The 24248-nt window shown below is 36.6% G+C and overlaps 1 protein-coding gene across 2 annotated transcripts in view; it reads right to left on the reverse strand.

Moving 5' to 3' along the window:
- LOC118004280 (disks large homolog 1-like) overlaps positions 1-24248 on the reverse strand; it is a 1118862-nt gene that overhangs the window by 736797 nt on the left and 357817 nt on the right. The gene's annotated exons all lie outside the window — the stretch shown is intronic.

Consider the following 24248-nt stretch of genomic DNA (forward strand, 5'->3'; position numbering starts at 1 on the left):
CTCTCTCATTCAAATGCTCTCAAGTTTGTTTCCATTCTTCCTAAGGGTTCCAAAAGGACCACAACATCCGACCAGCAATGAATAAAGTAGGGACCATCACTTTTTTGTTACACTGATCACTAGATGGGAGGGAACCAGAGGCTGGGACACATCATCTCTTCACACTGGACACAGTCCCACCCCAACCCATATGGACCATGGTAGGGGTGGGATGCAGAGGGAAGGGGTTAAATGCTAGTGGATCCAAATGCTATGTGCCTTTTTATTTAAAGTCTCTCTTGGGGCACCTAGGTGGCTCAGTTGGTTAAGCATCTGCCTTCAACTCAGGTCATAATCCCAGGGTCCTGGGACCAAGCCCATATTGGGCTCCCTGCTCAGCGGGGAGCCTGTTTCTTCCTCTCTCGCTTCCCCTGCTTGTGCACTCGCTCGCTCTCTCTCTCAAATAAATGAAGAAAAAAAATTTTTTTTCCCTAAGAATAGGGAAAAAAAATAAAGTCTCTCTTGAGGTTTTCCCTTTGGGGGATTCACTGTGTTTAGAGTCTCTCATCTCATACATACAGTGCAGTTAAAAAAAAAAAAAAGCCTATAGTTTCCACCTTCTTGAGAGAAAGACCTTCTTCTTTCCCCTTGGCCCTTAGAAACCAAGCAGAAGCCAGGGATTAGTCTCAGGACAAAGGAAGTAAAAATGTACAACTTAAGCTTGATGTTATAGGCCTTATGGAGAAATACTTTCTTTTCTTTGACAATTTTTCCCTTAGGTTCATCTAATCCTGCCTCTTGTCATCATCAAAGCAGTAACATCTCAAGGGCTGAGATAAGGATAAAGGCCTAAAACAAAGATACCAAAAAAGTAGTTCAGCCAGCTTTTTTATGTAGGCCTTAGGCTTAGTATAAACAGAAGAGCTCCAAACTCCATACTACTACCCACCTCAGTAGGATACTAAACCAGAGCTTACGATGAAACTCCATTTCATAACTCAGTGTCTATTTGTTTATTCTTGTCTTTTGTGAATCTCTCCTTTCAAAGCAACATCAAGGGTATGGAAGCTGCCGCAAGAGGTAACTAATCAACAAGACAGGTGTTTGGGATGCCAGTCATATTCTATCATTAGGTACATTTCTGTCTGAAAGTGATTAACACTCAGCTTTGCTGTATTATATTCACCAAAGCTATAGATAATGACTGTTGATGGCCACTGCTATGGATAGAGCTCCATTTTAGCTAAAAAGACCAAAGCCAAGCCAAGATTGCAGCATTTTATCCACATGGAATCTGCCAAGGACTCCAAGAATGCAGCTCCTTCTTACACTACATGGTGCTAGGTATCTTTCCCTCCTAAAATCAGTATTTGCCACAGGGCTTCTTCATAGGCAAAGTACTTTCTTTTATACCTCATGGATATAGTTTCCCAGCAGTCCAAACTAGTGCCATTGAATTTCTGCTTTATTTTGTGCTTAAAATTTTCCCATGCCTTCCCACTGACTAAATCCTTAGAGATGGATGCAAGCTTCTTAACAGTCTGATTCTGTCTATGCTCCAGTCTTAACCTTGCACCATGCTCTACTATGTCCTAGCCATGCTGAGACTCTTGCAGTTCCTAGGGGAAAAAAAAAAGAAAAAAAGATATGCTCTCTCTCAAATGCTATGCCTTTCCAAATGCTACTCTTTCTCCTCAAAACTACTCCCACTCTGTTTACTGCCTTTACTTCAAGACTTCTCTCAAGTTGCCTGTTCTGAGAAGCCTTCATTTCCTACTCAGCAAATTTGGGTAATCCCTATTTTTTGACATATTATATTATATTATATTATATTTATTATATTATATTATATTATTATATTATTACAAATCATATTATATTACAAATCATATTATATTACAAATCATATTATATTATGGCCTGTATATCTGCATGCCCCCAGTGGACTATGAACTTCACTGTCATTTACATAGCTTCCATTTATTGAGCACATACAATGTGCCAAAACCCAAACAAATTAGGTGTTTTACATTTACAATTCCACCTTCCAAACAGCTATCAAAACAAATATTTCTATCTTCATTGTACTGGGTAAGAAGGGCATGTTCAAAACACATTGCTGTAAGTAGGGGAAGCAGAATTCCTATCCTAGTCCATCTGGCTTGAACACCTATGTTCCAGCACTCTGACTCCCAATACATACAATGGAGTCTCATGTATCTTTGTATCCCTAGTATGTGGCACAGAGTAGAAACTGTAGGCACTCAAGAAGAATGTGTTGATAGAGTGAAGAAATGACTACTTAAGTGTTTCTTATGCACACTTTCCTTTCTTTTACTCTGAACCAATCAATGTGATGAAGAAATACTTGCTTTATACGGAGTCATTTTACCACAGTCCCAGCGAAATGTTAGGAAACAAAGTCATTTAGTGTTGTCCTACGAGTTCTAAAGAGCAAGAACTTTCAGTTCTAGATAATATTTTCTGTGATTTCCTTTGGCAGCAGTTACATAATTCATATTTAATAAACCTGTTCTGTGCTCCCATAAAATTTTGTATCCATCCTGATGTTAGCACTTGATATCAAGCTACATTGGTGCTTAAGATATGGGTCTTCCTTCTAAAGGGTAAAGATCTGGCCTCGTGGTCTCACTCATTTCTATATCCCCTAGAACAACCAACAGTGATCCTGGTACAAAGCATTTAATCAATGTATGTTGAATGAATGTTGTCAAATAATCTGACACAGTAACACCAAACCAACCCAAGCCAAACAAATGCCTGGCTATCTGGAGCCATGTGAAACAAGTCATTTTTAAAAGAGGAATTTTCCACATATTAGTTTAATCCTTTAGGATAAAATTTTTGTTTTTATTTTGTATGGAAGCCTTTCTAAAATATGCATATTTATTTCCTCTGAAGGCAATCACACTTAAAACAATTTAAACTACTTTGAACCTTAGCTATGTCTTTATAGAATAATTGTTTCAGTGAATTTACCATATACAAAATGGTCTCAGACTATTGTGCTTTTTATATATATATATATATATTTTTTGCATTTTACTTTTCTTTTCCTGCCTTCTTTTACTATCAAGCTGTCAGATTTCATTCCTTAGGAGTATGAATGTGTTTGCCAATACCAATTTGTTCCCTATATTTAGTAACTTTCATTTTTTGCATATTTACTGACAGGCAATGTGCTAAGTACTTTATTTGCATTATTTTACTTAATCCTGACAAATTTCTAAGAGAGTGTAGAATTGGCTCTGGCTCCTCAGAGCTCTTTTTCTGTTTTACTGACATGTTCCTCATGAGTAAAGTAGGATAGTTTATTTTAGATATCTGGGCCATCACTAAACATGACTGAATTGTTATCATCCCTTTTTCAGAAAGCCTCTTCCCAATAATTTTCAGTTAGCACCATTACAATGAGAGTAGATACTTCACTGTTTATTACCCTATTTTCTTACTTAATGTTTTAAATAACACATAACTGGAACTGCTAATGTCTCTCAAAAAGCTCCATGTGATGCCTACATATCAGATAAATACTTGGTAAGAAAGACTGGGAAAAGAATAAGGGAATAATTGATGGCTTTCAAACTGATGGAAAAGAATGTATTTTGCACCATGTTGCACAATTACAACTAATGGGTAGAATTTTAGGAAAGCATACTTTTATTCCATCTATGGGAGAAATTTCAAATAGCTAGAACACACCCTTAATGGAAACAGCAAACTCTGTTTAAAATGACCTGATATTCCAGCCATGAAGCTGCTGCCCTGTTAGAGTATCCCAAGCAAGTATCTGTTTTAATCTAGTCTAGTTCTTACTTAGATCCTTTCTTCTATAAACCTACTACTTCTTTGTTGCAATTGTATTTGCATCTTGTTACTCAGTCTCCCGATTTCCAATTCCTCCCTTGTAAATAAACTCCAGCCCTACCCCACTCTTTGCTTCAGACTGCCTCAAAAAATACATCTAATCTGGTCCTTAGTCTACTAGCTAACATTTAGATGACCTGATCAGACTTTTGCAATGGTAGAGAGATTGCACATAAGATTGGATGAATATCAAATGGAATTCAACAGAAAACATCCTGCTTTGGAAAAGTCCTTGGACTATTTGAACAATAAGATTCCTCAAAATTCTTAGGATTCCATGATACCCCAAGAGACAGAAAGATTCAAGACCACATATTGTGGAGTCAAAGCAAATTGAGTTTGAGCTCATAATCCTCTACCACATTGTAAAATATATAGTAGACACAACTTCACAGGATTGAGGGAATTAAATGAGATTGTGCATGTAAGAGTTTGGTGTACTGTTAATAGGCTTAATAAATGTCAAAGGCTCATGACAATGCTAATGATAGGACACTAGCATGTTTAATGGTACCAGTTTGAACCTCAAATCCACCACATACAGAGAAGAAAAAGAATTAAATGAAGCTCTGCTCTTGATCTATTTTGTTTTGTGATTTGTGTCCAGGAACACAATCTATTATTTTGAAAAGTATATAGCAGGGTTGTTTAGAAAATGTATGGCCTACAGTTGAAACCCAGCTCTTCTCCTTACTAGCTATTTGACCTTGGGCAAATCATTTAAACTTTCTGCATCTTTGTTCATTCATCTGTAAAAAGAGAGTAATAGTAATACCTCTCCTGTATAACTGTTATGGGAATTAAATGACTTAATATATGTAAAATGCTTAATAACTTCCTAGAACATAACAAGCACTATATAAGTGTTACCTATTATTAAAATGGGTTAGTGCGGGCGCCTGGGTGGCTCAGTTGGTTGGGCGACTGCCTTCGGCTCAGGTAATGATCCTGGAGTCCCAGGATCGAGTCCCGCATCGGGCTCCCTGCTCGGCAGGGAGTCTGCTTCTCCCTCTGACCCTCCTCCCTCTCATGCTCTCCGTCTCTCATTCTCTCTGTCTCAAATAAATAAATAAAATCTTTAAAAAAATAAAATAAAATAAAATAAAATAAAATAAAATAAAATAAAATAAAATAAAATAAAATGGGTTAGTGCTTACATTAGTCAGCATTCTCTAGAGAAACAGAACCAATAGGAAAGAGAGAGACAAAGAGACTGATTTTAAGGAATTGACTCTTGCAACTATAGAGGCAGGCAAGTCTAAAATCTACAGGGCAGACCAGCAGGCTGGAAAATCAGGCAGGATTGGTGTTGCAGTCTTTTTTTTTTTTTTTTTTTTTTTAAGATTTTATGTATTTATTTGACAGAGAGAGAGCGTGCATGCACGAGCAGGAGAGGGAGAAGCAGGCTCCCCGCCCAGCAGGGAGCCCACCTCTCGGGGCTCAATCCCAGGACCCCGGGATCATGACCTGAGCCAAAGGCAGACACTTAACCAACTAAGCCACCCCAGGCCCCAGTGTTGCAGTCCTGATGCAAAATTCCTTCTCTGGGAAACATCAGTTTTTGCTCTTAAGGCCTTCAACTAATTGCATGAGGCCCACCAACATTCTCATCTCCTTTACTTGAAATCAACTGGTTATAGATGTGAACCACATGTACGGAATACCTAAACAGAAACATCTAGATTAGTGTTTAATTAAATAACTGGGCATTATAGCCGAGCCAAGTGGACATATAGAATATCCCAGTACTATAAAGAAATCTTGGGGCACCTCGGTGGCTCAGTTGGTTAAGCGTCTACCTTTGGCTCAGGTCATGATCCTGGGGTCCTGGGATTGAACTCCACATCATCAGGCTCCCTGCTCAGCAGGGAGTCTTCTCCCTCTCCCTCTGTACCCCCTCCAACCCTCTCGTGTTCTCTCTTTCACTCTCTCTCTCAAATAAATAAAATCTTTTTTAAATTTTATTTTATTATGTTATGTTAATCACCATATATCAACAAAAAGAAATCTCATGATGATTTTGTATTATATATTTCTTTAAGAAATTAGTTTTAAGAAATGCCTCAATGACTTGAGGCATTAATGGCTTTGGGTTTATGACTCACTCTTATAGACTCTATACAAGAGAACTCAGGTTTTCCTGCTGGTATAATATCTGGTATTATACTCATTGATTCATTTTTCATCAGGTTGTGGAGGATGACAACAATAAATGTCAAAACAAAACAACTTTGCCTCCTTAAATAAGTAACACAGGGTTATTCATATGTTAAGCCATGATCTTATGTTATTTACTTTCAATCATAGCTGCATATCTACACATAAATCATATTTACTAAAGTAATAATGAAATTATGACTGAGAATAGTAATATCTGTGAACATTTCAGAAAATGTTTAATTAATAGTGTTTTAATAGATTTTCTAGTCCCCAAAACACCCTGGAACTACTATCTGATTCTGTTCTTTGACAATGTTACAAGTTGTATAATCATAGATCTGAAAATTTCTGGAACACTCCCAATTTCAACTATCCCTGTTCCCACATGTCTATATAGTGTGAAAACTGACAATAATATGATCCATTTATTTATCCAACAAATGTTTACTGATTGGCTACTAGATGCAGGAATCTGGACTAGTGCCAAAGGGACATAAACCATATATATAGGGCACAGTTCCTGGCTCCATAATATTGTAGGGGAAGTCTAGCCTGCTCACAAATAATTATAACACAATGTGAAAAGTGCCAGGCTTCCTAAAGGAAAAAGAAAAAACTAAGCTACTCAAAGCAAGAAGAGTACAATAGTCCCTCCTTACCCATGGTTTCACTTTTTGTAGTTTCAGTTACCCACGATCAATCACCACCCAGAAGCAGATAATCCTACTTCTGACCCATCCTCAGAAGATCAGTAGTAGCCTAAAGCTATGTCACAATGCCTATGTCATTCACCTCATTTCATCTCATCATGTAGGTATTTTATCATTTTACATCATCATAAGGAGAACAACGATTAGTACAGGACAAGAAAAATATTCTGAGAGTGTGTATATGTGAGAGTAAGGGCCCATATTCACATAACTTTTATTATGGTATAATATTACAACTGTTTGATTATATTATTAGTTATTATTGTTAATCTCTTACTGTGACTAATTGTAAAAAAAACTTAATCACAGATATGTACAGGAAAACACATAGTATATATAGGGTTCAGTACTATCTGTGGTTTCAGGCATCCACTGGGAGCCTTAGAACAAATTCCCCGCAAATGGGTTGGGGGAACACTGTATACTTCTGGATGAGAATACCAAGTCCTCTTGAGGCTTCCATATAAAACCACCGTGGACAGGGTCTAAAGCAGGTAGACCTCCTTAGATCCATTGTATTGCTATATAGGCAGCACCATATCAAGCTTGTAAAGTATAGATATTTTGAAACATCTTCATTGTTACATTTTTATCAAGTTATTGGTAGTTCCACCATATAAACAAATTTCACCCCCTCACCATAATATTTTAAGAACTGCATTGACTGAAGCAGGGGAAATCGGAGGGGTAGACGAACCATGAGAGACAATGGACTCTGAAAAACGAACTGAGGGTTCTAGAGGGGAGGGGGGTGGGAGGATGGGTTAGCCTGGTGGTGGGTATTGAGGAGGGCACATTCTGCATGGAGCACTGGGTGTTATGCACGAACAATGAATCATGGAACACTTCATCTAAAACTAATGATGTAATGTATGGGGATTAACATAAGAATAAAAAAAAATCTTAAAAAAAAAAAAAGAACTGCATTGACTTCCATATAATGTAAGCTCCTTTCTCTATGGGAGCAAAACTTTATGGAATGTGAAGTCTCCTCTAACTTTTTTGCCAGGATTCTCTCTGCCTGTTAAATAAGGAATAGGAATGTAATATTGCATAATTGCTAAAATGGTAAAAAATTAATTTTTAAAAGAGAAAATGTTATCAAAATGGGTAAGCAATCAACCCAAATCAAGTCTACAGCAGGATACAGTCTAATCCTTGCAGCCTATCCATTCTCTCCAAGACTGCCGTTGACCCAGTAGCATCTCTGACTCTGATAGTAATACAATGTGCTAATAAGGTTTGATACACAGTGAAGGTTGTAGAACTATATGACATCAGTTAGCCCATAATTGTCCCATATTCTGCCACATAATAATTACATTAAAGGATAGAAAGCTATGGACAAACATGACTCATTTCTGTACTTCTAACAACTTCCTTCGGAATCTTACCTAGGACTAGAAACTTTTTCCAGGGTCAACCAGGAGATTTTAAGACATGCTTCTATACAATACATATATATTTAGCAAAACAGTATATTTTTCTCTGATGTCAAGATAACTACAATCACCCACTCAATAAACATGTATTGAATACTTACTGCCTAACAAGCTCTGAACCATATTACGGCTACATGAATAAATATAATACTTGATATCAGGAAACTCTCAATCTAACAAGTGAGGCACCTGAGCAACTAGTTCTATTACAATACGATGAGCACTCTAACAGAGGCTTTGAGCAGCACATAGGAGGGAAGAATTTGTTCTAGGTGATTGGAAGATTGGTGATAAACAAGTAGGCCTTCAAAAGATTAAGAAGGAAATTTCCAGATGAAAACTAAGGGGAAAATATTCCAGTCAGAAGAAACAACAAGAACAAGGCCTAAGTAAGACTTAACTCAAGTTTGGGCCAGATTATAAAGGCTACGCTAAAGTAAATGTTATGCTAAGGAAATGGAACAACAGTCAGTAAACAATGAAGATTGATAGGTACTCTTTAAACTGTTGGCTTGTGGAGATTGAGGTAAAAGAGTTCAGATAGATTATTAAGGTTAGTTAGCCTGTTGCCACATCTCTCGGGAAAATTCTATGAAAGCCTGAACTAGACCAGTGATATTGCAAATGAAGAGGAAGGTCAAACTTAAAGAAATTTCAAAGTGATCAGCATTAGTGGAATTTTATAGTTAAATTTTTTTCACCATCTCAATATTATATCCTTTGAGGTCCAATATTTCTAGTAAACAGGAATGTGATCCAATCTCATTACATTTGAACAGTATTAGGTAGAAAACTAATGTACTCTCATGATTTTGGATCGTATTATTGGAAAGTTAGCTACAGTACTCCAAAGAAAAATATTACTATAAATTATTCATAGATAAATGTTGAGCTAACATTTAGCCTCAGCAAAGTAACCACCAGCTCCATAAGTTACAGCCTTCCTTAGGTAATTAATTTTACAATCAGAATTTTCTTTTATAAGTTAGTTTGGGTGTATATTTAAAATTTAACCTAAATTTCCTCTTTGTAAATCAAGTTACTATCCATGAGAAATACTTGCAAAGAAAAATCCACTATTCAGTATCCTCAAGAAGGATAATGTATAGCTCTTCAGGTACCCAGTTGAGTATCTCCTACTATGACAGCCATCTAATTGGTCTCCCTGCCACCAGTTTCTCCCTTCTCTGATTTATCATGTATGATGCTGCCAGCTTAATCTTCCTCAGCAGAGCTGATAATGCCACTTCCTTGCACAGAAACTTTCTATGGCTCACAACTGCCTAAAGAACAAAGCCTAAACTCTATCATATTGTAATTAAAGCTCTCAATCAGACAGCTGATATCACCTAATCAGTCTTATAACTCTTGGCTCCCCTGTCTGCTAAACCTGACTACTGACTACTAACTACTCACTATTCATAAAGACTGTCCCATTTTACCTAGGAAGGGCCATGGGATGTCAGGCACATGTTTATTAATCCCCATGACAGCACATTTTACTCTGTGACTTTGATCAAGTTACTCAACTTTTCTGAGGCTTAGTTTCATCTTCTGCAAATTAAAAATAATACCTACCTACCATCTCAAATCCTATTTAAAACAAGGTGAGCAATCAATCAATAAAATACTTAACTGCTGGATTGCTATGGAGATTAGGAGGTAATACATTAAGAGTCCCTAGCCCAGACTTCATTTGTAAGTAGCAGGTTTTATTACTCTTCCAAGCTTTTGCTCTCACAGTTTTCTCTTCCTGGAATATCTGTCTCCTCCACCTAAGTCTTAAGCATCATGCAAAGCCCAGTGCCAACGCCACATGGCCATGAAACCATCCCTAATATTCGTAGTGAAAATTAGCCTTTTTCTCTGAGAGTGTAGTGGAGAAATTCTTGGCTTAAAGTCAAACCCCTGACTCTTGTCACTTTCTAACAATATAATCCTGGACAAGTTTTTTATCCCAGCTTCCTCATTTCTAATATGGACAGTGAGATCAACTCTATCTGATTCACCAAGCCATTTTGAGAATCAATCAAGATAAGTTATATTTTTAAACTATATAATGGTCTATATATATGAGACACTGTTCCTCCTACTAAGTATAAGAGCCAATAAAGAGCCTTGGTCTTCCTCATCTTGGCAACTGATATACAGAAAGATATCAAGTCCAAGGAAAAGAAAATGATTAGTATCCATGTCAGGAACTAGAAGATTGGAAGAAGGCACCAAGTGAAAGGAACATGTCAAAGACAGCTGGGCAGAACTGAGGCTAGGAAAGAAGACCGCATTACTGAGTTTCACTTCTACACACCAGCCAATGTGTGCAAAGGTGCGTGGTGGCTTAAAGATACCACACAAAGATGATGACACATAGCTGATATTCTATAAGTGACAATGGAAGGGAAAGCGTTAGATGGTGGAGGGGAAAGAAGGGGAGAAAAGGGAAGGGAGTGGAAGGGAGGACAGTTTCATCATTCTTTATAAGACCTAATTTTTGTGCCTCTTGCCAGGCTGGAGTAATTTTAAAAAATTAAGTAGTAGTTAAAGCTTGTTTGAGACCATTCACTTGTGCTTTAAGGTTCGCTCCATGACTGTGCCTCTTTTCTCTATTCCACGTCTCTGCCAATTCACTCCCATTCATCATCAAGTAGTTCCCTCCCACCATCACCCAGGTCCCCTGGGCCACCTAATTACTCTTTTCCTCCCACTCTCTCAAACAAGCATAAATTAAAAAAAAAAAAAAAAAGACACTGCTCTTATTTAAATGTCAATATGGAGCTCTGACAAGCTCATTCAAAAGCTTACTGACAGCAGTATGATACTGCCCTACATCAGGCATGTACATTCTACCAGGGTCTACTAATTATTCTTTCTCTTCTTCAGCCCCACCAAAATATCCATGGAAAGAATTCCAAGTAACAGCAACAGGTATGTGGAAGGTATTTGCGTGCTATACAATAATGATAATGAGATTATCTACATTCACATAATGCTTTTGCTTTGCAAACTGCTTTCCCACCTGATATTTGATCTGAATTCCCAGGAAAGAATGATGAAATAGGGAAATAAAATCCTATTTTTACCATACATTCTAATATAATGCAGTTTGATAAAATTCAGTTTTCAAAGCCTTCTTATATACATCTTTACATTTGATTCTCCCCAACAGGTAGTTTTTTTCTCCATTTACTGGTGATGGAAGACTCAGAGATTTGAATGTACTTTCCACAAGATCATTATCAATATAGCTGCTATTTATGGCATATTTACTAGACTCAGGAACTGTACTAAGCACTTTACATACCTTACATATTATTCATCCTTCAGAACAATTTTATGAGGTAACTATTATTATTTTAACATTTTACAAATAAAGAAATTGAAGTTCAGAGAGGTTAAGAAATTTGGTTGTGGCCACATAACTAGCATATGGAAAAAACAAAATTCAAACACAGAGCTCTCAGATGACTCTTCATTTGCACATTATGCCAAGCTACCTCCTTCCTGGCCCAGTGCTGCTACTGCAACACGGTTCAATAATTGTTCAGTAATAGGGCGCCTGGGTGGCTCAGTTGGTTAAGCAACTGCCTTCGGCTCAGGTCATGATCCTGGAGTCCCAGGATCGAGTCCCGCATCGGGCTCCCTGCTCGGCAGGGAGTCTGCTTCTGCCTCTGACCCTCCCCCCTCTCCTGCTCTCTCTCTCTCATTCTCTCTTTCAAATAAATAAATAAAATCTTTAAAAAATAATAATAATAATTGTTCAGTAATAAAAGAATGCTTTCCTTTTTTTTTTTATTTTAAAGATTTTTATTTATTTATTTGACAGAGAGAGGCACAGCGAGAGAGGGAACACAAGCAGGGGGAGTGAGAGAGGGAGAAGCAGGCTTCCTGCCGAGCAGGGAGCCCAATGTGGGGCTCGATGTGGGGCTCGATCCCAGGACCCTGGGATCATGACCTGAGCTGAAGGCAGACGCTTAACGACTGAGCCACCCAGGTGCCCCAGAATGCTTTCCTTTTGTTACCAAGTCAGAATTGCAGCTTTCAGCACAGCAACTCAAGCTCTGTGGAAAAAAATGACTAATATATATAAATTCTTAAAGCAGAAGTGGGGAGGATGCTATGTCCATTTTTTTCACAAAAGAATAAAAGATAGTTAAACAAAAAACTCACCATAACTGGGAGCTACAAATCAGTTAATATATTTTGGCAGCCAGTAGGAGAGTGATATATGCCTCAATATAGAACAGTAAAGAAGAGAGAGATAAATCACTTATAGCTCAGGAAAATATACCTTAGAAACAGGCAAAAAATCAAACTTTGGATTATCTGTTTTGTTTTGTTTTTAAGATTTTATTTATTTATTTATTGGACAGAAAGAGACACAGCAAGAGAGGGAACACAAGCAGGGGCAGAGAGAGAGGGAGAAGCAGGCTTCCTGCTGAGCAGGGAGCCCGATGCGGGCTCCATCCCAGGACCCTGGGATCATGACCTGAGCCAAAGTCAGACACTTAGCAACTGCACCACCCAGGCGCCCCTATCTGTTTGTTTTAAAACAAGTAATGTCTTTGTTATATTTCTAAAATAAAGGCTGAGTGAATATTTTCCATCTTGCTTCAAAACCTCAGCAACACAGAATAGCTCTATTATGACTTTGCTGCTGCTACCTTGTTGTATCAATGGCCTATTACAGGTAAAAATACTGTAAGGAAGCAACAGAAACCTTTTTGATTTACATTTTCTAAAAACTTTCTACAAATCAGAATTTAAGTTAAGCAGTTAGAATTTTATCACATATGCTGATGAAGTGAAAAGAGATCTCTCCCTCTAGGCACCTAAAATGAAATTTTAAGAACTAGCAGGTGAAGCTTATATTTAAAATGATTGCAGGATGAATGCAAACAGGTAACTGTCATTTTCTTTCAAGACAAGAAAAGTCTAAACCTTGATCTCCAGGTCTTTAATACTACATACTATTAAACAATGTCAACATTTTTCTTTGGGAACTCATCTGATTTTGTTTCAAGGGAGAAATCAATCATTGGGAGGCACACTATAGGGACTTCACAGAATCCAAAACAATGACCCCATTGTCCTTGCTATCCACTTCAATATACACTAACATATAGCTACAACAAAGAAGCCTATGAAAACTAATGATGATTCAAGCCAATCCAGGTAAAAATAAAATATTTCTCATTTCTAAAAATAAGAGATTTTGCATGCCTTTTGGGAAGGTCGGGCCAAGTCATTCATAAGCTCAAAACCTTCCAATGGTTTCTCATTTCTCTCAAAATAAAATCCTTCCAATAGCCTATAAGGCTGTACATAATCTGGCCCCCTCTTATCTCTTGGAACTTACCTTCTATTCTTCTTTCATTTGTTCTCTTGGCTACAGCCAGACTTGCCCTCAGTATTCTTTACTATACTAGGTATGCTCCCCATATAGGACCTATATACTGGCTAGTCCCTCCACCTGGAATGATCTTCCCCAGATAATCTCATGGATAATTCCCTTACATCCTTCAAGTTTTGCTCAAGTATCAGCTTGTCATTGAGACCTACAATGACCACTCAGTTAAAATTGCTACCTCTTGTAACCAGCATTCCTAATGCCTTTCAACCAGATTTATTTTTCCCATACCAGTCATCACATATTATATACTTTATTTAATTTTGATAATTATTTACTGTTTGTTCCCTCCACTAGAATATAAGGACCAGGAAGGCAGAAATGTTTGTTTTATTTGTTGATATATATCTAATACCTGACATATAATATAAACTCAATAAATACTGATAGAATAAATTAACAAATGCATGCTATTATCCTCTCTAAGAACTGAAGTTTGGTGAATCAGCCAAAAAATGACAATTTTCATAAGCTATGACTATAAAAAATGGACTCAGACAATGAGTAAGGAGAGCTTAAATAATAGGATCTTCAGTTGGAGATCTTAGATCTTTCAGCTTTAAAGGGCCAAAAATAGCAGGGATCTTTTCTTCTCTAGGACTCTCTGACAGTCTGAAGGGATGAAGCCCTGCCTATTGAATAATTACTCCCAACCCACACCCAAGAATTCTAATATCAACAGAGTAGTCTCTTTCTTGGTAGGTTATAGACAGAGGATTGAGCAGAGAGGCTGATGCTGGTCATTTCCCTCTGCCTTAAAAGCCTTCCCCTGAAAGCTGAGAGCATTTCCTTTAAGATCAGGAACATGACAAGGATGCCCACTCTCACCACTATTGTTCAACACAGTACTAGAAGTCCTAGCAACAGCAATCAGACAACAAAAAGAAATAAAAGGTATTCAAATTGGCAAAGAAGAAGTCAAACTCTCTCTTTTTGCAGATGACATGATACTTTATGTGGAAAACCCAAAAGACTCCACCCCCAAATTACTAGAACTCATACAGCAATTCAGTAACATGGCAGGATTCAAAATCAGTGCACAGAAATCAGTTGCTTTCTTATACACTAACAATGCAACTGTAGAAAGAGAAATTAGAAAAATGATTCATTTACAATAGCACCAAAAACCATAAGACAACTTGGAATAAACCTAACCAAAGAGGTAAAGGATCTATACTCTAGGAACTACAGAACACTCATGAAAGAAATTGAAGAAGACACAAAAAGATGGAAAAACATTCCATGCTCATAGATCAGAAGAATAAACGTTGTTAAAATGTCTGTGCTACCCAGAGCAATCTAGACCTTCAATGCCATCCTGATCAAAATTCCAATGATATTTTTCAAAGTGCTGGAACAAATAATCCTAAAATTTGTATGAAATCAGAAAAGACCCCAAATCACCAAGGAAATGTTGAAAAAGAAAAAGCTGGGGGCATCACGTTGCCTGACTTGAAGCTATATTACAAAGCAGTGATCACCAAGACAGCATGGTACTGGCACAAAAACAGACATATAGACCAATGGAACAGAATAGAGAGCTCAGATATGGACCCTCAACTCTATGGTCAAATAATCTTCGACAAAGCAGGAAAAAATATGCAATGGAAAAAAGACAGTCTCTTCAATAAATGGTACTGGGAAAATTGGACAGCTATATACAGAAGAATGAAGCTCTACCATTCTCTAACACCATATACAAAGATAAACTCAAAATGGATGAAAGACCTCATCAAAATCCTAGAGGAGAACATAGGCAATAACGTCTTTGACATTGGCCACAGCAACTTCTTTCAAGATACATCTCCAAAAGCTGGTGAAACAAAAGCAAAAATGAACTTTTGGGACTTCTTCAAGATAAAAAGCTTCTGCATAGCAAAGGAAACAGTCAACAAAACAAAGAGGCAGCCCACAGAATGGGAGAAGATATTTGCAAATGACACTACAGATAAAGGGCTGGTATCCAAGATTTATAAAGAACTTCTCAAACTCAACACCCAAAAAACAAATAATCAAGTCAAAAAAATGGGCAAAAGACATGAACAGACACTCCTCCAAAGAAGACATACAAATGGCTAACAGACACATGAACAAATGTTCATCACCATTAGCCATCAGGAAAATTCAAATCAAAAACACATTATGATACCACCTTACACCAGTTAGAATGGCAAAAATTGACAAGCAAGAAACAACAAATGTTGGAGAGGTTGTGGAGAAAGGGGAACCCTCTTACACTGTTGGTGGGAATGCAAGTTGGTACAGCCACTTTGGAAAACAGTGTGGAGGTGCCTCAAAATATATAGAGATTATAGATGATATAGATATAGATATATATAAATAGATATAAAATATATCTATAAAATATAAAAATATAAAAATAGAGCTACCCCATTACCCAGCAATTCCACTACTGGGTATTTACCCCAAAGACACAGATGTAGTGAAAAGAAGGGCCATATGTACCCCAATGTTCATAGCAGCAATGTCCACAATAGCCAAACTGTGGAAAGAGCTGAGATGCTCTTCAACAGATGAATGGATAAAGAAGATGTGGTCCATATATACAATGGAATATTACTCAGCTATCAGAAAGGATGAATACCCAACTTTTACATCAGCATGGTTGGAACTGGAGGAGATTATGCTAAGGGAAATAAGTCAAGCAGAGAAAGTCAATTATCATATGGTTTCCCTTATTTGTGGAACATAAGGAATAGCATGGAGGACATTAGAAGTCAAGCAGAGAAAGTCAATTATCATATGGTTTCACTTATGTGTGGAACATAAGGAATAGCATGGAGGACATTAGGAGAAGGAAGGGAAAAATGAAAGGGGCGAAATCGCAGGGGGAGATGAACCATGAGAGACCATGGACTCCAAGAAACAAACTGAGGGTTTTAGAGGGGAGAGGGTGGGGGGATGGGTTGCCCAGTGATGGGTATTAAGGAGGGTACATACTGCATGGAGCACTGGGTGTTACACAAAAACAATGAATCATGGATCACTACATCAAAAACTAATGATGTATTTTATGGTGACTAACATAATAAAATTAAATTAAATTAAAAAAATAAATAAAAATAAAATAAAAGCTTTCCCCTGGAAATGTGGGGGGGAGGGGAAGAGGGAGGCAGGGCTGGGGAGATGAAAAAGAGGTTTTTCCTCCATCTTCTTGGAAAGTGGATATATGAAAAGACTATACCACTAAATAAGAGTCAGACGGACAACCAATATAGAAGAACATAAACTTAATTCTAAAAATCTTTGTAATGGATAACACATACTCTAGGCAACTTCTCCTTTCCCCTTTTAATAACAGAAAAGTTCTAAAGAAATCTGTACTCCAAAAAATAACTCCTATTATAAAAATGGAAGTAGACTGAATCAGACATAATCATATTAGAAGAAGACTGACTATTGGGGAAGTACTGCCAAATGACCAGCTATGGAGCATCAAACCAGGATTATTTTATACAGGAAGATACATACTATCTTGGGAATACTTCAGAGTAAGTTATTGTTATTGCTGTTGTTCTTTTCTTTCTTAAAACCAATCACAGATCTGTTAGAAAGACCCAGTAGGAAAGCAATAGGAATTAAATACATGTATAATATTTAGAACAGTGTCTGGCACATAGTAGCACTATATAGATGTTTAGTATTATCTGTATTTCTAATCTCAATTCTATAATAAACAATCTTTCACACAAACTTATGCTGTATAAAAAAAGATGATAGAAGGAAATATGTCAAAGTGTTACCAGGGGTTACTTCGTGAAGAATTATATGACCAAACTTTGATCTTCCTACTTTCCCTACCTACTTTAATGTGTTCTACACTCTAAACAGAACTAGTAATTTCCACATGTACCCCATGCCTCATCACTACTCTGACATAATTCAAGCTGTTCTCTCTGCCTGAAATGCCCTTTTTGCCTACTTCTACACACCCTATGCATCCTTCAAGGCAGTTAAGGCAATAATGATAGCAGATAAGAATTACTGAGTGCCTATTATGTGTCAGGCACTACATTAAGCACATATCTAGAAAATCTCACTTAATGAATTCAAAGCCCTCTGAAATAAGTACAAATATTATTCCTGCTTTACTGATTAGGAATCTACAGTTTAGAATGATTGAATAAGTTATTCAAGGTCATATAGTTCACGAATGGCAGGAGTGACATATATAAACCCACAATTTGTTTGAATACAAAGTCAGAGCTTCAGTCACCATCCTCACAGATTCATCCTTAAAAGTAGACTCTCCATGAGAGACTATGGACTCTGAGAAACAAACTGAGGGTTCTAGAGGGGAGGGGGTGGTGGGATGGGTTAGCCTGGTGATGGGTATTAAAGAGGGCATGTTCTGCATGGAGCACTGGGTGTTATATGCAAACAATGAATCATGGAACACTACATCAAAAATTAATGATGTAATGTATGGTGATTAACATAACATAATAATAATAAAAAAAAAAAAGTCCAGACTCTCAACTAAAAAGCTAACTCCTTGAGGTCAAGGTTAATGGAAAAATATATTTTAATTTTAGTGTCTCCCAATGAATGTATCTAGCACAGAGCCTAACAAAATACAGTAGCTTCAACAATAAATATTTAAAATGAAAGAATTAATGGATGAGTGAGTCATTCCATCAGCTGTCACTTGTACTATGCATTTATTCTAAAAATACAGCGGGCTCTCATGGAAGATTAAGATGGCCCTAGCTAAGAAGGTAGAGCTAATTTTAGTATATTTGTTCTTAGGGGGAAAAACTGCTATAAGCTAAAATAACAGAACTAAAATTCTCAACAAATGATTGATAAAATTCTAGGTTTTGAGGAAAGGGAAATAAACAAAATAGACAAAAATCTTTTCCCTTATGAAGCTTACATTTCATTGAGAGAGCAAATATAGACATTTAATTCTTATAAGATTCCCATTTTAGAGGAAGAAACTATGATCTAGAGGGGTTAAATAATTTACCCAAGTTGTCCAGCCAGTAAGTCGTGGAGTCTGCATTCAAAGCCAAAGGGTCTGACTGTAGAGTGCTTTCTCTTAACAACTAGGCAATAATGTTTCTCTGATAGATGATGACAAGTGCTTGAACAAAAACAAAGCAAGGAATGGTAACAGGGAGTACTGGGTAGGTTATTTTAAATAGAATGGGGTAGGACTCACTTGAAAAGGTAACATTAAAAACTTGAAAGAGTTCACCACCCTCCCATGCAGATATCTAGAAAAACAGAATTTCAGGCTATTCCTGAAGGACAAAGCAAGTCAAAGAAATCAAGGCTCTATGTGTTTAAGGAACAGTGAGGAGACTAGGGAAGCCAGACAGGTGTGAGTGAGGAGTAGAGTAGTAGGATTAAATCAGAGAGATAACTGAAGTCATGACTGGTAGAGCTCTACAGGCAATCACAAGGAACTTAGCTTATACTTGAGTGGGAAGACACTGGGAGGCTTTGACAAAGGAGTGACACTGTATGTCTATGTTTCACCAGAAATGCTAAAGACCTTACTTTTATAAAGTGATCTCGATTGCAAATACACTGTTTGAAGACAGGGCAGTAGAAAACAAATCACTTAAAATTATGTTAAATATGATGAGGTGTCATAGTACATGTGATAAAATCCCAGTCTCAGTTTTCTACCACCTCTAACTTATTTTATAGCAAAAATTGAAAGTATAGAAATATTACCACATAGTAAAAAATATCAGACTACTGAGTTGGATTGAGAGGTCAGATATGCAGAATTTTTCACAAGTATATATATATGATTTTATTTATTTATTTGACAGAGAGAGAGTGAGAGCACAAGCCAGGAGACAGAGGGAGATGGAGAAGCAGGCTCCCCACTGAGCAGGGAGGCCAACTCGGGCTTGATCCCAAAACACCGAGATCATGACCTGAGCTGAAGGCAGACACTTAACCGACTGAGCAACACAGGCACCCCCACAAGTATATTTAAAAGCAAACTTTTCATAAGGTACAAAGTAAGTTTAAAAAGTACTGAGGACATAATGCACAATATGACGACTATAGCTAACAATGCTGTACGGCATGTTTGAAAAGTTGTTGAGAGTAAATTCTAATAGTTCTCATTCACGAGTAAAAAAGACATTTTTCATTTTTCTTTTTTTTGGTAACTATATGAGATGATGTTAAGTAAACTTATTGTAATAATCATTTCACAATATATATAAGTCATTATTATCCTATAAACCTTAAACTTAGCTCTTTATGTCAATTATAACTCAATAAAACTGGGGGAAAAAACTGTGGTTGATATTCAGGGTTCACTTTATTTGTACTTTCTTGTTTTTTAAAAGCTAATTAAGAGATTTCTATCTACCATCCTCTTTTCCTCATAGCAAATTTTCCTGCAGCAAACCAGACATTAAAATTCAAGTTACAGGATATCTTCCATCAAAGCAGCAAATCTTTCTGCCTCTGTTGCAGAAGGACAGAGTGACTTATTAATAATGGGTTTTCCTTGCATATCCTTTTTACCCTAACCATCCTATATTTGAATTGTTGCATTAGAGGCTTCCAGAGGACATAACAATAGAGAGCACAGACACCATATTCTTCTTTTTAAATTTAAAAGCTATCATCCAGGTGTAAGACTGGAAAGATTTAAAAGAATATGCAGTCAAATGGAATATATTTCTTTCCAGTTACCCACTCCACCTCTGTCCAAAACACTCATGTTAAAGAGCAAGAGAAAAAGAATAAAAGAAGAAAAAAGGAAACTTTGCCAAAAATCACTTCAATTTGCATCCTTTTCTCAATCCTAAGTCTTTAAAGAAGTTCCCTGGCACCAATAGGGCACAGGAGAATAAAATAAAAACACTGGTAAAGGAATATCCAGTAGAAGAGCCTGAGCAGCCTCACTAAATCCCACTGTACCCCAAGAAGAGTAGGAAGCAGCCAAATGTCATTTTGCTGCCAGTTTTTACTCTAGTAGCCATGAGAAACACTGATGGAGATTTAAAAAAAAAAATTAAGTGAAGAAGCTTTATGGTTAAAATGAGGAAGAGGAGCAGATGGTAGAGCATACCTTATAGGTAAAGATGAAGTAGAAACATGCATCTCAGCTGCATATGCCAACATAAAGGAGTGAGGATTCTCAAAGATTAGAAAGGAAATATCCCAACAGGAATTCTCATTGTGGATGCTGATTGATGATCATGATGCTTCCCTGCATGTCTCCCCCACCAATATCATTCAATCTACCAGTAATCATTGAGGCACTGTCCTCAACACAGTGATGTACAATATTATACAGTCTCTCTACTTTCACTAAGATGTTCTGACAAAATATACGCATCAGGGAATTGTTCCCTCTGAGAAAAAAAGGATGGTGGAGCAAAAGTGTGGGAGTGATTAAATGTAAAGCAAAAATGCTTTGAGAAAACCCAGAACTGAGAAGATTATGTTTTCTGCCTCTCAGCAGATTCAAAGCTTAATACTAACATCATGTGGATTTACAGAAAAATAAAGTTAAAAATTCTATACAGTATTATAGTTCGTTAAGATTCCTCCTGTGCCAGGCACTGTGCTAAACACCAAGTGTACAATAGTGCCCTTCTTTGTGGAGCCTTCTACTAGGGGTGGCAGGCACCTCCTTGGCATGAAAGTATCACTGACATTTTGCAACCAAAAGCCATCTGATGCCTACCTGTCTTTAAAATACCCAATCTAATGGCTATTTGCCCTAAAATTTTCATTTTTATGCTACCAGGTTTTTTCTTCATGTCTGAAAAGACTTCAAAAGATTGACTTGATTTTACTAAAAAAAAAGTACAGAACAGTAAGTTAAATCTCCAATTTTTTGGTTAAATAAATGTACTAGCACATATATAATCCACTGAAATCAGTATCCCAGTGATGGTTCCATTGCTTTAAGTGTTTTTGAAACTTCTGTTTCCAGAGCCAATGTACCAGTCACATAAGAATATCATTCTTGTTGCTTCAGAGGATATTATCCATGACTTCCTATGCCAGCTTTGATAAACTAAGGCACACCTCTTTCTTCTCCATTCTAGCCTACATCCTGGGGAGACCCAACAAAGAGAACAGAAAGAGGGAAGTATAATGGAATAGGCAAGTAGCCCTATGGCCAGACTGAAGTTGGACAATGGGCTTAGAGAGACTTCTTTCTAGTTCAACATTTATTTCTTGAACTTAACATGATAAACACTCTTGTGCCTATGAAGAATCAGAGATAAGGAAGATTCATGATTGTTGCCCTTAAAGAACTTATATGTCCTTCCCAGATGCTTTAAATAAACTCAGTTTGTTCAAAGGAAGGGATACAAGATGAGAATTAAAAAAATAATAATAATAACAAGTCTGTGCACATATCAACAGAATCTACGCAGGATGTTGTCCCTTATTTTAAGGTTTTCTGGTTATAAAATTCATTTTGGCTCCACTTTTCAATTACTGTTCTTTATTTAAACAAATTTAGCAATAATTTAATTTGGACTGACTCTCCAAAATTTGACCTTGGACAGCCAATCCCAACAGAGCAAGATCCTCAGTTGCCCTGGCCCAGTATAGAGACCCCAAATAAGAGATACTCTCCTACTGTGCCCACCTCTGTCTTCAAGGAGACAGACCAGCCAGATCTGTCTCTTTGCCTCATATTACCCATTAAGGAAGAACAATCAAATTCACTTCAAAAGCACCCTAATTGGAGTTATTGAGCATTCATGTTCTTATGTTTTGGATATAATTGGCCAATATTCAAATCACTAAAGGATAAGGACTTCCTAAATGAGATTTTAAGATGAATAGGGCAGAACTAAAAAGGAACCCTAAAACTTCAGTGGGAAAACCCACACCACATTAACTCTGTCTTGCCTATCCATTTTGACATTAAAAAGTAAGTCTAATACCCATGCAGGTTCTTTTTTTTTTCCTCATCATTCATCTTTATATCACCAGCATCTGTTCAAAAGCCAATTAAAAGTCTTGATTTATATGCATTCAATCAGATAATCTTGGATAACCACTGAATAAACAGCCTAAAGTTCTGTTTTTCTTTTTAAATGAGTTATCTAGCCGATGTATTTGTTGAAAGGATATTAATATAAACCAAAGGCATTACATATGTATAATAATTCATGTAAAAATTTTATCCCTAAGAAAATCTGTATATAGCAATATTACATAAATTGAATCATTTGAATATACAAATAGCCCATATAAATGGACAACAAAGAAACATACAACAGAAAAATGAGAAAAGAATATGAATAAATTCACAGAACAGATTAACATAGCCAACAAACATAAAAAAAACAATGCTCAAATTCACTAATAGCCTGGGAAATGGAAATTAAGTTAAAAATGAAGTATCACTAAGCCTATTAAACTGGTAAAAATTAAGAAGAGCAGCAATACCTATTGCTGGGATGAATGTGAGGTAAAATTGTATCAACATGCATTGTTAGTGAAAATATGAAAGGCAAAATCAGTCTGGTAACACTTATTCAAGATAAAAGTATGCACATCCTTAGAGCCAATAATGCCACCCCTAAGAATCTATCCTATAGAATAAAAATATCAATATGTTCAGAAATACATGCAATCATCAGATTGCAGCATTAATAACAATGGGAGAAAACTGAAAACAATAAATTGACATTGAAGGGTGAATACTGAATAAATTATGATTCATCCATATTATGAAATTATGCATCCATCAGAAAAACTAATTAAAGGTATACCAATCTGAAGAAACATTCATATAAAATGAAGATTTTTTTGAGGAACAATTACTTTTCATAATTCTGTGTGTATGTGTGTGCATGGATATATATAAAATATAAATATACATATAGATACATGTATATGTTTATGAATACACATTTTATGAGTGCAGAAGGTATAAACACATTAAGTTGTTAAGATAGGTTACCCATATGTAGGGAGGGAACTAACGCAGCACAGACAGGAAGTGAGTAAAAGGGAAAACATGCAAAAATGGAAAAGTTAAAAAAAAAAGAACTGAATTTAAGATAAAAAGTATATGCTTTATCATTTATGTAAAATTAGGTATATGCATGGGACCATGCATCTAGAAATTGACTAAAAATAATTCAGGAGATTCAAAAAAAAAAGCAGTAAGAGCCTAGAAAAAGTATAGGAGAACAGTTAATACTGGAATGAAAAAGAATAAAAAAAAAATGGTGGTAGATTTCATCACTTAAAAATTAAAAATATTTTGAATGTCAAAAAGCACTATAAGCAGAAGAGTGATCAAGAAACAAGAAATATTGTGATAATTATGACAATATCGTGGCATATTTCATAAATAAAATGCTCTTACAAAACAGTAAGAATTTTAGCACCATTTTGAAAATACTGTCCTGCTCATGGAGAAAAGGCAGGCAAACAACATGAGTGCGGGAAACAGAATGCCACAACAACCACTGGTGCATGTTCACTCAGACTCTGAGATCTCTGAGAAAACTCGAGATTACAGGGTTAAAAATAACCCGAAAGGATCAGAGTGAAATGCCCTTGGGACATGTGTGGTCAGTTTCAAAGTGCAGCAGAAGATGTTTTGTAGATAGGAAGCCAGCTGTAAACAGCACACTGGGCACTCCCCTCTTTGTTCCCTTGTCCTGTAACAGCTCACTG

This window comes from Mirounga leonina, unplaced genomic scaffold (assembly GCF_011800145.1).
Source record: "Mirounga leonina isolate KUSES-001 unplaced genomic scaffold, KU_Mleo_1.0 Mir_92, whole genome shotgun sequence".
Lineage (NCBI taxonomy): Eukaryota > Metazoa > Chordata > Mammalia > Carnivora > Phocidae > Mirounga > Mirounga leonina.